Below are 12,513 nucleotides of genomic sequence, written 5' to 3'. Positions count from 1 at the left end.
CCAGAATTCACAGAGTCTGAGAAATGTAAGGAACAAGGAGATTAAAACCACTCTTGCCCGCAAGTCAATGTCTGGACTCTGCCGAGAGACGGTAGTCTTCCCCGCCACACATTGCCTTCTTGAAAGATGTTAGAGAGATGACACCGTTTAATTTTCAAAACATTTTCATGCTGAATAAAGCTTCACCCCCTTCCCAGGCTGCCTCCCGGAATCACTGCCATTGCCAAGTGGCCACATTGTTGCTGACCCTGCTGCTTCACGGGGGTCGGACTGGATTCAGTCACTGCTCGGCAGATGGGTTTGAACAACAATCCGGTCACCACTGAAGTCACCATCACTGGCCTTTCAGCTTGACCGACTTGCCCTCCTCTCGCATTCTTGTTCCAGCTTCTTGGCTACTTCCATAGAAACCATAGAAACCATAGAAAAACTACAACACAGAAACAGGCCTTTTGGCCCTTCTTGGCTGTGCCGAACCATTTTCTGCCTAGTCCCACTGACCTGCACACGGACCATATCCCTCCATACACCCCCCATCCATGTGTTTGTCCAATTTATTCTTAAATGTTAAAAAAACACACACTTACCACCTCGCCTGGCAGCTCATTCCATACTCCCACCACTCTCTGTGTGAAGAAACCCCTCCCCATGTTCCCTTCAAACTTTTTCCCCCTCACCCTTAACCCATGTCCTCTGTTTTTTTTTTCTTCCCTTGCCTCAGAGGAGAAAGCCTGCTTGCATTCACTCTATCTATACCCATCATAATTTGATACACCTCTTCCTTTCCACTCCTGGTGAAGGGTCTCGACCTACAACGTCGATCTTCTGCAGGTGTTGCTGAACCTACCGAGCTCTTGCAGTATTGAGTGTTTGCTCCCCCTGCGATGCCCTGGAAGCTTCTTGGGGGATGGGATGTGTGGCACGTGGTTTAGTTTTTTTACAGCCCCTTGGAACTGACTGAATGCTTGAGAGTGGGTGAAGAAGGGTTTGGCCAGGTGTGAATACTCTACGTACTACAGCCTTCAGTCCTGAAGGGGGAGAAAAAAACCAGCTATAACTAACATCGATCTGTAAAACTGTTTGTATGTTTTTCAGCATGAACTGGCCTGTGGGGTGAGGTGATCGATGGAGGGGGAACTGAGTTGTTTTTGACAGCATTTCTGTTTGAATTGAACTGCTGAAGAAATATGGGAAGTGATTACCGCAGTTCCCCATTTCTCTCTTATCTGTTGCTAGCAGACAGTGTAGCGTTAGACACTGCAACAGAACTAACGGATACAATAACAACGTTAACGTTCCCTGCCTCCACCAGCGGCACTTAACAGCCGATGTGTGCACAGTCTATAGAATGCAGTGCAGTTACTCACCAGGACTATTATACGTCAACCTACGACCACCACCCCCACCACTGCACCCACCGCCGCACCCCACCTCCCACCTCCTCCCTCGCACCCTCTCTATCGCTCTCGCCGTGGGGGCGAATGGCAGCAATAAGATGAACGAATAGCGCCACCCGCTTATCCCGCCACTCGGAAATCTGCCCGTCCTGCCTGCATCACAGTGCGGGTCCGATTCCCGGAACCCGCTACCTGACAGCACTTTGGGACCACCTTCCCCAGACAGGGTCTGACAGTTCAAGGAGGGAACCCACCAGTAACACCTCAGTGAGGGGTTTTGGTGAGGGAGGAGTGATAAATACCAGCCTTGACAACAGCACCCAGATTCATCCCTTAAAATACTAAGGAACAATCCCCACAACTCTCTGCTGAAAATATTCCCCTGGGAATTGTTTTCCATACAACCGTTTTACCATATAGCAATTACAGCACGGAAACGGGCCATCTCGGGCCTTCTAGTCCGTGCCGAACTCTTATTCTCACCTCGTCCCACCGACCTGCACTCAGTCCATAACCCTCCATTCGTTTCCTGTCCATATAGCTGTCCAATTTTACTTTAAATGACAATATCTAAACTACCTCTACCTCTTCTATTGGAAGCTCGTTCCACACAACTACCACTCGCTGAGTAAAGAAGTTCCCCCATGTGTTACCCCGAAACTTTTGCACCCTAAAACTCAATTCATGTCCTCTTGTTTGTATCTCTCCCACTCTCAATGGAAAAAGCCTATCCACGTCAACTGTATCTATCCACCTGATAAATTTAAATACCTCTATCAAGTCCCCCCTCAACTTTCTCGGCTCTAAAGAATAAATACCCAACTTGCTCAATCTTTCTCTGTAAATTAGGTGCTGAAATCCAGGTAACATCTAGTAAATCTTCTCTGTACTCTCTCTATTTTGTTGACATTTTTCCTGCACTTCGGTGACCAGAACTGTACACAGTACTCCAAATATTGCCTTTCCAATGCCTTGTACAATTTTAACATTCCATTCCTGGTGACCATATCCCGCTGAGGTATGTCTCAGTGGAGAGACTATGTTCATTCTGTAATCTATCAACACACATTGATATTGGACAAATCAACCAACCTCCCTTAGCACCCGATCCCGAGAAGCTCAATCCTTCCTGCTGAATCTGTCTGCTCTTGGTTTTTAAAATGCTCTCCCTGGTACATCTATAGATTTTTTTCTACGATCATTGGTGACGTACCACGTACTCTGATAGTTTAAGGAGACAGCCCACCAGAAACACCTGAGTGAGGGTTTTGGTAAGGGAGCGGTGATAAATTCCAGCCTTGCCAACAACACAAAGATTCATCCCTTAAAATACTCAGCAACAATCCCAACCACTCTGTCCTAACACCCGGTTAAATATCTCAATTGCTATGTTTTTATTTTCTCTCATCCTCTGTAGTTGCATTAATGTGCTTGACACAGATCAGATACTCTGAAATGTTAACAGCCAACAGCATGAAGCTGATCACGATTGCATTGCTGATCCATCATTAAGGGCTGGTGCATTCCACGCACCAACCACTCTCTGAGTAAAAAACTTTCCTCTAATATCACCCTTGCACTTCCCACCCCTTACCTTAAAGCCATGTCCTCTTGTATTGAGCAGTGGTGCCCTGGGGAAGGGGCGCTGGCTATCCACTCTATCTATTCCTCTTATTATCTTGTACACCTCTATGATGTCTCCTCTCATCCTCCTTCTCTCCAAACAGTAAAGCCCTAGCTTCCTTAATCTCTGATCATAATGCATACTCTCTAAACCAGGCAGCACCTGGTAAATATCCTCTGTACCCTTTCCAGTGCTTCGACATCCTTCCTATAGTGAGGTGACGAGAATTGGACACAGTACTCCTAGTGTGGCCTAATCAGAGTTTTATAGAGCTGCATCATTACACCTCGACTCTGAAACTCTAACCCTCGACTTATAAAAGCTCACAACCCCATAAGCTTTCCTAACTACCTTATCCACCTGTGAAGCAACTTTCAGGGATCTGTGGACATGTACCCCGATATCCCTCTGCTCCTCCAAACTACCAAGCATCCTGCCATTTACCTTGTACTCTGCCTTGGAGTTTGTCCTTCCAAAGTGTACCACCTCACACTTCTTCGGGTTGAACTCCATCTGCCACTTCTCAGCCCACTTCTGCATCCTATCAATGTCTCTCTGTAATATTTGACAATCCTCTACACTATCTACAACACCACCAACCTTTGTACCGTCTGCAAACTTGCCAACCCACCCTTCTACCCCCACATCCAGGTCGTTAACAAAAATCGCGAAAAGTAGAGGTCCCAGAACAGATACTTATGGGACACCACTAGTCACAATCCTCCAATCTGAATGTACTCCCTCCACCACCACCCTCTGCCTTCTGCAGGCAAGCCAATTCTGAATCCACCTGGCCAAACTTCCCTGGATCCCATGCCTTATAACTTTCTGAATAAGCCTACTGTGTGGAACCTTCTTAAATGCCTTACTAAAATCCATATAGATCACATCCACTGCACTCTCCTCATCTATATGCCTGATCACCTCTTCAAAGAACTCCATCAGGCTTGTTAGACACGATGGCCCTTCACAAAGCCATGCCGACTGTCCCTGATCAGAAAATGATTCTCTAAATGCCTACAGATCCTATCTCTAAGAATCTTTTCCAACAGCTTTCCCACCACAGACGTAAGACTCACTGGTCTATAATTACCTGGACTATCCCTACTACCTTTTTGAACAAGGGGACAGCATTCGCCTCCCTCCAATCCTCTGGTACCATTCCCGTGGACAACGAGGACATAAAGATCTTAGCTAGAGGCTCAGCAATCTCTTCTCTCGCCTCGTGGAGCAGCCTGGGGAATATTCCGTCAGGCCCCGGGGACTTATCTGTCCTAATGTATTTTAACAACTCCAACACCTCCTCTCCCTTATTATCAACATGCTCCAGAACATCAACCTCACTCATATTGTCCTCACCATCATCAAGTTCCCTCTCATTGGTGAATACCGAAGAGAAGTATTCATTGAGGACCTCGCTCACTTCCACAGCCTCCAGGCACATCTTCCCACCTTTATCTCTAATCGGTCCTACCTTCACTCCTGTCATCCTTTTTTTTCATTCTCGTAATTCAAGAATGCCTTGAGGTTTTCCTTTACCCTATCCTTGCCATAGAGGGAGTACAAAGAAGGTTCACCAGATTGATTCCTGGGATGGCAGGACTTTCATATGAAGAAAGACTGGATGAACTGGGCTTGTACTCGTTGGAATTTAGAAGATTGAGGGGGGACCTGATTGAAACGTATAAGATCCTAAAGGGATTGGACAGGCTAGATGCAGGAAGATTGTTCCCGATGTTGGGGAAGTCCAGAACGAGGGGTCACAGTTTGAGGATAGAGGGGAAGCCTTTTAGGACCGAGATTAGGAAAAACTACTTCACACAGAGAGTGGTGAATCTGTGGAGTTCTCTGCCATAGGAAACAGTTGAGGCCAGTTCATTGGCTATATTTAAGAGGGAGTTAGATATGGCCCTTGTGGCTATGGGCGTCAGGGGGTATGGAGGGAAGGCTGGGGCGGGGTTCTGAGTTGGATGATCAGCCATGATCATAATAAATGGCGGTGCAGGCTCGAAGGGCCGAATGGCCTACTCCTGCACCTAGTTTCTATGTTTCTATGTTTCTACTTGCCAGGGCCTTCTCATGCCCCCTTCCTGCTCTTCTCAGCCCCTTCTTAAGCTCCTTTCTTGCTTCCCTGTATTCCTCAATAGACCCATCTGATCCTTGCTTGCTAAAACTCATGTATGCTGCCTTCTTCCACCTGACTAGATTTTCCACCTCACTTGTCACCCATGGTTCCTTCACCCTACCATTCTTTATCCAGTTCCCAGCCTTCTCCCCGTTACCTTTTAATGCCATGTCAAATCAAGAACCTATCAATCTCTCGGATTACTCGGAGGCATTTAAAGTCTGGAAGAAGAATAATGGAATGGTCGGGGAGGGGTGAGTTGGCAGGGGATCGAGTGTGATAGGGACCTGGGAGTGAAGTGTTTTGGACATATTCTACTGAATGATTCGGCATGTTAGAGGACCGGAGAATTGTTTTGTGTTGCTGTTCCCCTGTGCTCATCTGACAACAGATGTTGCGGACAGTATAAGGATAAAAGAAAGTTTGAGACAGGATCTCTAACCTGACAACATAGGACTAAGCTCGTCAAAGGCTGACATTCGTGAGAAGTTTTTTTGTTTTTTCTCTTGGTTTTTCTTAGAATTGAGCTCGGGAAGTATGTGTTACACAATGCCAGTTTGTTCGGAACCGACTTTGTTTACAACAAGGGAAGCAGCCGATTGCCATCTGCAGAAACTAGATCGACAGAAAGTTAACTCTTTATAAACACCAACAGAGAGACAGAGAAGATGGGGAGCGTGACTGAACACGGGTCACCGAGGGTGCGCCAGAACAGACCACGTCCATCTCAGATCTCCTATCGCCTCTTTTTTTTTATTTTTCGAGTGTCATCTTCTTCTCATATGTACGCTTTTTAATCCTGAGGACGTGTCTTCTGGTCTTAGATTCTCCCACCATAAGAAACATCCTCTCCACATCCACTCTCTCTGTGTCAACTGGTCCTAGATTCCCCCACTATGGAAAACATCCTCTCCACATCCAATCTCTCAAAGCCTTTCACCATTCGAGAGCTTTTATTGAGGTCACCCCTCATTCTTCTGAACTCGCTGTATACAGGCCCAGGGCCATTGAAAGCTATTCATTGAACAAGCCATTCTACCCTGGAATGACTTCCACACAGCTGCTTTGAACTCTTCATCAGTTTCAGCTCATCGTTTGTCAGACAAACGGCTCAGACCTGCTTACAATGCCACAAGTGATCTTTCACCAGGGCATTATGAAGTTTTAATATTGCATCTTGCTTCTATATTCGAGTCCTCTTGAAATGAATGCCAACACCTCTTTTACCTTCGTCATCAGAGACTGATCCTGCAAGTCAACCTTTAGCGAATCCTGCACAGGGAATCCCAAGTCCCTTTGTACCCCAGTTTTTGTCTTGTATTTCCTTTCCATTTAGCAAACAGTCAACCTTCCATTTCATCCCCCAAAGTGCATGCTCAAACACTTCCGAAAGTACATTCCAACTGCCTCTTTTGACCATTCTCCCAATCTGTCTGAGTCCTTCTTTAGCCTCTCTAATTTGATATCTCTTCATCTATCTTCCAATCGTCTGCAAACCTTACAACAAAACCATGACTACCCCCATCCCACTCATTGACATCTGACGGAAAGGAACCTTTCCCAACACAGACCCTGTGAAACACCACTCGTCACCGTTTGCCAGTCCAAAAAGAGTTCCCTTATTCCCACCCTTCGTCTCCTTCCCGGACTACGTGTTCCCGTTCTGGGAAACTGCCAAGCGGCCTGCATTATTTCCGGATTTTCTGGAGCTGCTTCGGCGACGAGTGCTTTCGGGGTGAGGCTCTGGGTGTGACCCGATTCCTCGCCGATTTCGCCGACTGAAGCATCTGGGGAGACCGAAATGTCGAGACAGCAGGCGCTGTGCGAGCTACCGGAGGCCTCTCTATTTCTCCCGGTGGTGACAGACAGTCCACTGGTCCCAGAGTCAGGGCAGCTGGAATGGACTCAGGTTATCAAATCATTTTCATGTAACTGAGTGGAATTCAAAGCGATCTGCGTGAGATTCAGGGGTACACGCAAAAAGAAAATTATATTCAGGTGGACAGCGGCAAGGTGAATTGCTGAATTCCAACAGTGACAGAAGACAACACAATCAGCTTGAATACTATGGGTTAATGGCTGCAGGAGCCCATACTGATATAATTTGATTCATGTTATCCAAATGAAAGAAAAAAAAATACGGAAAGCACAAATTGGGGGCGGGTGGTAAATACGAGAGGAATTAGTGAGAAGGTGAGAGAAGGAAAAGTGAAATCCAGATTTACATGAAATACCGAGAGTGGTCGGTGCCTTGAACGCACTGTCAGGGGAAGCAGTGAATTGCAGTTTAAGTGTCATTTGGGCATTTACGCGGGGAATGGAAGTGTGCTGATCTCATATCGGCAGATGTATTGTTCTAATCTCACATGATGGTTTTCGTTGGCCGAGGTGCCAGTTCCTATTCACGTCTGTTCCCCCCTCCTCGCCACCCCCCAGCCACCTTGAGCTGTACGAACCAAAGAGCAAAGAAAGAAGAAGTTTGAATCCATAATACGCAACAAAATATCAGGTAACTGCGTTACAGTGAAACATAGACACCAGGGAGACTGGTGGAAGAACCAGGGGATGTGAACGGGTTATGGGGTAAATCAGGATTTTTCAAACAGGAAGTGACGTCATAATCTCGGTGTACAGGAACATTGGTAACGGAGGCTGAATCAGTGACTCGGATTGATAATCATTTACTGAGCTAATTCACGCAGAAATCAGGAGGCAACTCAGGGTTTCAGCAAAGTTTTCTGTTTTATTACGTTTATTATTCAGCCATAAAGCGCGGAATAGCCTTTCAGCAACCGACGACAAACCCCATTAACAGAGGAGATTTACGAGGGCGATGCCTGGGTTGGAGAGCCTGGTCTATCAGAATAGGTTGCGTGACCTCCGCCTTTTCTCCTTGGAGCGACGGAGGATGAGAGGTGACTGATAGAGGTGTACAAGACGATGACGGTGATTGATCGTGTGGACAGCTGGAAGCTTTTCCCCAGAGCTGAAATGGCTAACACCAGAGAGCATAGCTTTATGGAATTTGGGGGTCGGTACAAGGGGAAGGTCAGAGGTAAGATTTTCACACAGAGAGTGCAGGGTGCGTGGAATGCACTCCCAGCGAAGGCGGATGCAATGGATCTTTAAGTGCAAACACAGAATAATCTGCAGATGCTGGGGTCAAAGCAACACTCAGAGCACGCTGGAGGAACTCAACAGGTCGGGCAGCATCCGTGGGAAAGATCGGTCGACGTTTCGGGCCGGAACGTCCCGACGAAGGGTTCCGGCCAGAAACGTCGACCAATCTTTTCCACGGATGCTGCCCGACCTGCTGAGTTCCTCCAGGGTGTTGTGGGGATCTTTTAAGTGTCTGTGAGATCGGCGCATGGAGTTTAGAAACATAGAGGGCTGTGTGGCAGGGTAATTCTAGGCCGTTTCCAGAGTAGGTGCCATGATCGGCACAACATTGTAGGCCGAAGAGCCTGTAATTTGCTGTAGATTTCTATCTTCTATGTTCGATGTTCTAACAGTAACTTAACCACGGGACACTTTACAATGACCAATTAATCTTCACGGACTTTGGATAGGGAGATCTACAGATTTATTACACATGACGCCGGACTTCATCTCCGAACTCGCAATGCTAACAGCACCTGAGTAAAATAGGGTTGATTGAGGCTTAAGAGCAGAGAGACTATGTTATTTGCTGCTTCGCTTGGAAACACTAAAGTTTATTAGGTATTTTCTAGTCCCTGGATAGACACTCCTGCCTCCCATCCTCGTATCCCCACCACTCTGTCCAAATGGGTTTGTGCCTCTGAGACACTAATGGAAGCTGAATACGAGCAGACTGACACAATATTCAGTGGGCGAATACGTATCCCTTGCTCACAGCGAGCTCCGTGACGCTAAGGGTGAAATTAATGGAATTATTCCCACTTGGCCGCTTGTGCCGCTGAACCGGCCTCACGCCAAGTGAATAACGGAGCTATGCTGGGGGTTGAGAGCGAAACACTACGATATTTCATGTTTCTGAGCGTACCAAGTGGTCAGAAAACTATCGGCCCATGATGGGGGTCAGGAGGGTATAGAAATTGTATCACACAGCAGCGTTGAGAGGGAATATGTTGGTGGCAGTGTGAAGGTGGCAATTACGGGATGTAAGGTCTGGGTTGAGCTGAGAAAACTAAGCTGCTTTGATACTAACGAGTCAAAACCTTCAGTGATATCTTCATCGTGAGGATGTGAAACGCAGAGAGAATCCTACGGAGACATGGGGAACAATTATAAAGAAACAAGGAAAGACATTCTGAACGATGGCTTTTTCCTCGATGGTTGTCCATCCTCTGTGTCAATTCACCTGCCAACTATCCTCTTCCGTTCACCAGTGACGTCATCTGAGGAAACAACACACCATTTATGTTGACTACGTCAGCAACCCGGAAGTGCTGCTGCTGGTGAGGAGAATTACGAGGTGACGATTTTCGAATCTGTGCTAAAACATCGTGACAATGCAACCTTGAAAACAACTAGTATATTTCATATAGATACAGGCCCAGAAAATTTGTTCCTTTCAATATCAATAAAACGCTGTATGATACCGCCTAACTCGAATCTTGCGTTGTTACGTGTCTCGAAACTGCTAATCACAGTGTAGTATATACATGGACACAACCATTGCACTGCATAACTCACAGACCTGAAATTAGTAGATACGTTTCCTTTACAAGTGACACTGTGTATCGTCAGCCCAATATTCCATTCACATACCTCTTCAGATCACTGTAAACAGAACGGTCCTGCAGCACAAGTCCCTGTTAATGTGAGGAAATCAGCATGATTAGCAGCATTTTGTTATTAAAAGCATTTTGTGATAGAAGAGAACAGCAATAATACTGAAGAATACTTGCGCTTATTTAATAAATTCTGTCTGAAAGTAACACGGAATAGTCAGACCATGATGAAAAGAGGATCAGAGACAGACAGTCATGATCCCCAAGCGAAAGGGAGCATAATCCCTTGTCATTCGCTTCTCTTCCTTCAAAAGATCAGAGTGATATTTGCAACTTTCCAGTCCTCAGAAACAATTCCACAGCAATCTGTAGCTTGGAATATCAGTAATTATCCCTCTACTACCTCTTCAGTGGCCCATTTCAGAATGGTGTGGTGCAGTTAATCTTGTCCATTTAGTCCAGGTGATTCATCTACCTTCAGCCCTTCCAGCTTGCCTTGCATCTTCTCCTTATTAGCCACTCCCGTGTCCTGACACTGTCAGACTGATAGTTTGCTCCACAGCAAAGATTGACACATAATACTTCATGAATGGATCCGCCATGTCTTTGTCCCCAACTGCTGCCTCTTCGATTTCATTTCCGCTATGGAATGTCTCACCTCATCGTCTGTCTCTTACTGTGTAAAGTGGAAACAATTACTTCAAGAAGGCATTGACGCAAATGTAGTCCTTACCATATAAGTGGAATTTCAATCATCTGCATTGTTCCTTGTGCCCTGGAACGAGAACATGAAGATTTCTATTGAAGCGTTTAACCAAGTGCACAACAATTGTATTCTGACTCTGCACATAAAAAAGGGAGTATCAATTTTCACATTCACTGCTGATTGGAGCATATTGCATCATTCGCCGTTCGACAGACTGCGTGTTTCGGATTCAGTGTCAGAAAAGTACATATTTTCTCTGACACCAGGAACGCTTCCGGACAGCATTAGATGATTTGTAAGCATTCAGCAATAAGGGTAGCATGATGAATGTTATTTGACGAGGAGCTCGCCTTCAGAACCAAACATCTTGAGAGATTATTCCTGATCAGAATTTGCACGTCACAGAGAGGGGATATGGACTTGCGTCCTCAGGATGCTGACCGTATTTGCTATTTCTCTAAACGTTCACATAGATCATCGCTGATCACAGTCCGGCAGGTGCAGACCTAACCACCGCTTCCACTTGTGTCTTTCCCGCTTTGACCGGACATTTAAAGAGGATCCTTCATGAAATATATTCCACTCAGAGTAAGAGCTGTCTTTTTTGCATTGTACAACAATTATGTATTCTGCAGAAACAGCAAATAACTCGGGTGAAGAAGTTCTGCAGGTGCTGGAAATACGGAACAACGCACACAAAATGCCGGAGGAACACAGCATTTCAGGTAGCATCAATGAAAATTAATAAACATTCGACGTTTTGGGCCGAAAGCCTTCTGCTGGACTGGAAAGGAAGCAGAAAGGCGCCAGAATTTAAAAAAAAAAACAATAAGTGGGGGAGAGGAAGGTTGTCTATGTGGAAGATGAATGGTGGACCTGGAGAGTGGGGAAGGTAAAGCGCTGAAGGAAAATGAATCCGATTACAGAGGAAACTGGACCATGGTAGAAATCGAAGATGGAGAGTCTCCGGGGAAGTTCATGGACATGTGAAGATAAGAGATAAGAGTCGAGGGCGAAGAATGGAACAAGAGGGAAGTGAACAAAAACACGGGTAGGAAAAGGTCCATGTTCGTTGCTATCTGGTTTGGGTCTACTTTGAGGCGTTGTTCCTCAGTTAACTGGAAATGTGAACCAGTGATCTACATAAATGGCCAATCAGTGCCCAAGGGCCCGATGGACGCTACCGATCACATTACCGATGTTCTTATCTTTCCTTCGCAAAACAATGACTGAGACCATGAACATAATACAAACATCCAACCTGCTCATTCCTTGGGAAATTTTCATAGTTTTGCGATGCGTCCGCAGCGTTTGTATCCAAGGTGCCTGTGGGATCAAAACAGATATGTCACAACGGTGAAGAGCAGTAGGGACCGTTGTTAGTACTGCAGACGTCAATCCGGGCCCCAAACAAAATGCAACCATAGCGTGAGCCACGTCCCATCCAGTTGTCAGAAACACGTAATCTCTTGTACAGAAGACCAGTAACTGAGGGCCTATATTGATCAATATGAAGGGAAATTAAGTCCACTAAACTACAATTCCATCTCCCCCTGATATTGTAATGTTCAGTTCAAAATTTAAACTTTTTTCACTGGGATACCAAACGATAGGCAAGATAAAACGACCTCCAGCTTGTGTGCGCTATGAGCTTCCATATTTAAATGCAATGTTTAGATTTCCGTGGGCTCAGTAATAGAACAGTTCAAACGGGGTTCACTCACTCTTTCTTCTGGAATTGGTGCTCGTGTCGTGTTTGGATTGCGGTGGATCTTTGATGCTGAATGAACAGAAACAAAGGTCAAAACATGAATTCGGCAGGATGTCACTTTCCTTCACTGATCCACCGAATGAGAACGACCCCTATAATTCCATTTGATAATTTCTATTCATTCCTTGATACTGTTCCTGTTATTAGATACCCTGTTCCAGTCCTACTCGATCTC

The 12,513-nt window shown here is 45.8% G+C and overlaps 1 protein-coding gene across 1 annotated transcript in view; it reads right to left on the bottom strand.

The window, feature by feature from the left end:
* Window positions 1-12,513, bottom strand: part of LOC140206691 (cell adhesion molecule CEACAM7-like) — a 59,296-nt gene that overhangs the window by 40,491 nt on the left and 6,292 nt on the right. The window lies entirely within an intron of this gene.

This window comes from Mobula birostris, chromosome 13 (genome assembly GCF_030028105.1).
Source record: "Mobula birostris isolate sMobBir1 chromosome 13, sMobBir1.hap1, whole genome shotgun sequence".
In the NCBI taxonomy this organism is placed as follows: Eukaryota; Metazoa; Chordata; class Chondrichthyes; order Myliobatiformes; family Myliobatidae; genus Mobula; species Mobula birostris.
Note: the sequence above shows the minus strand (reverse complement) of the source record. Positions and strands in the feature narration are given on the sequence as shown.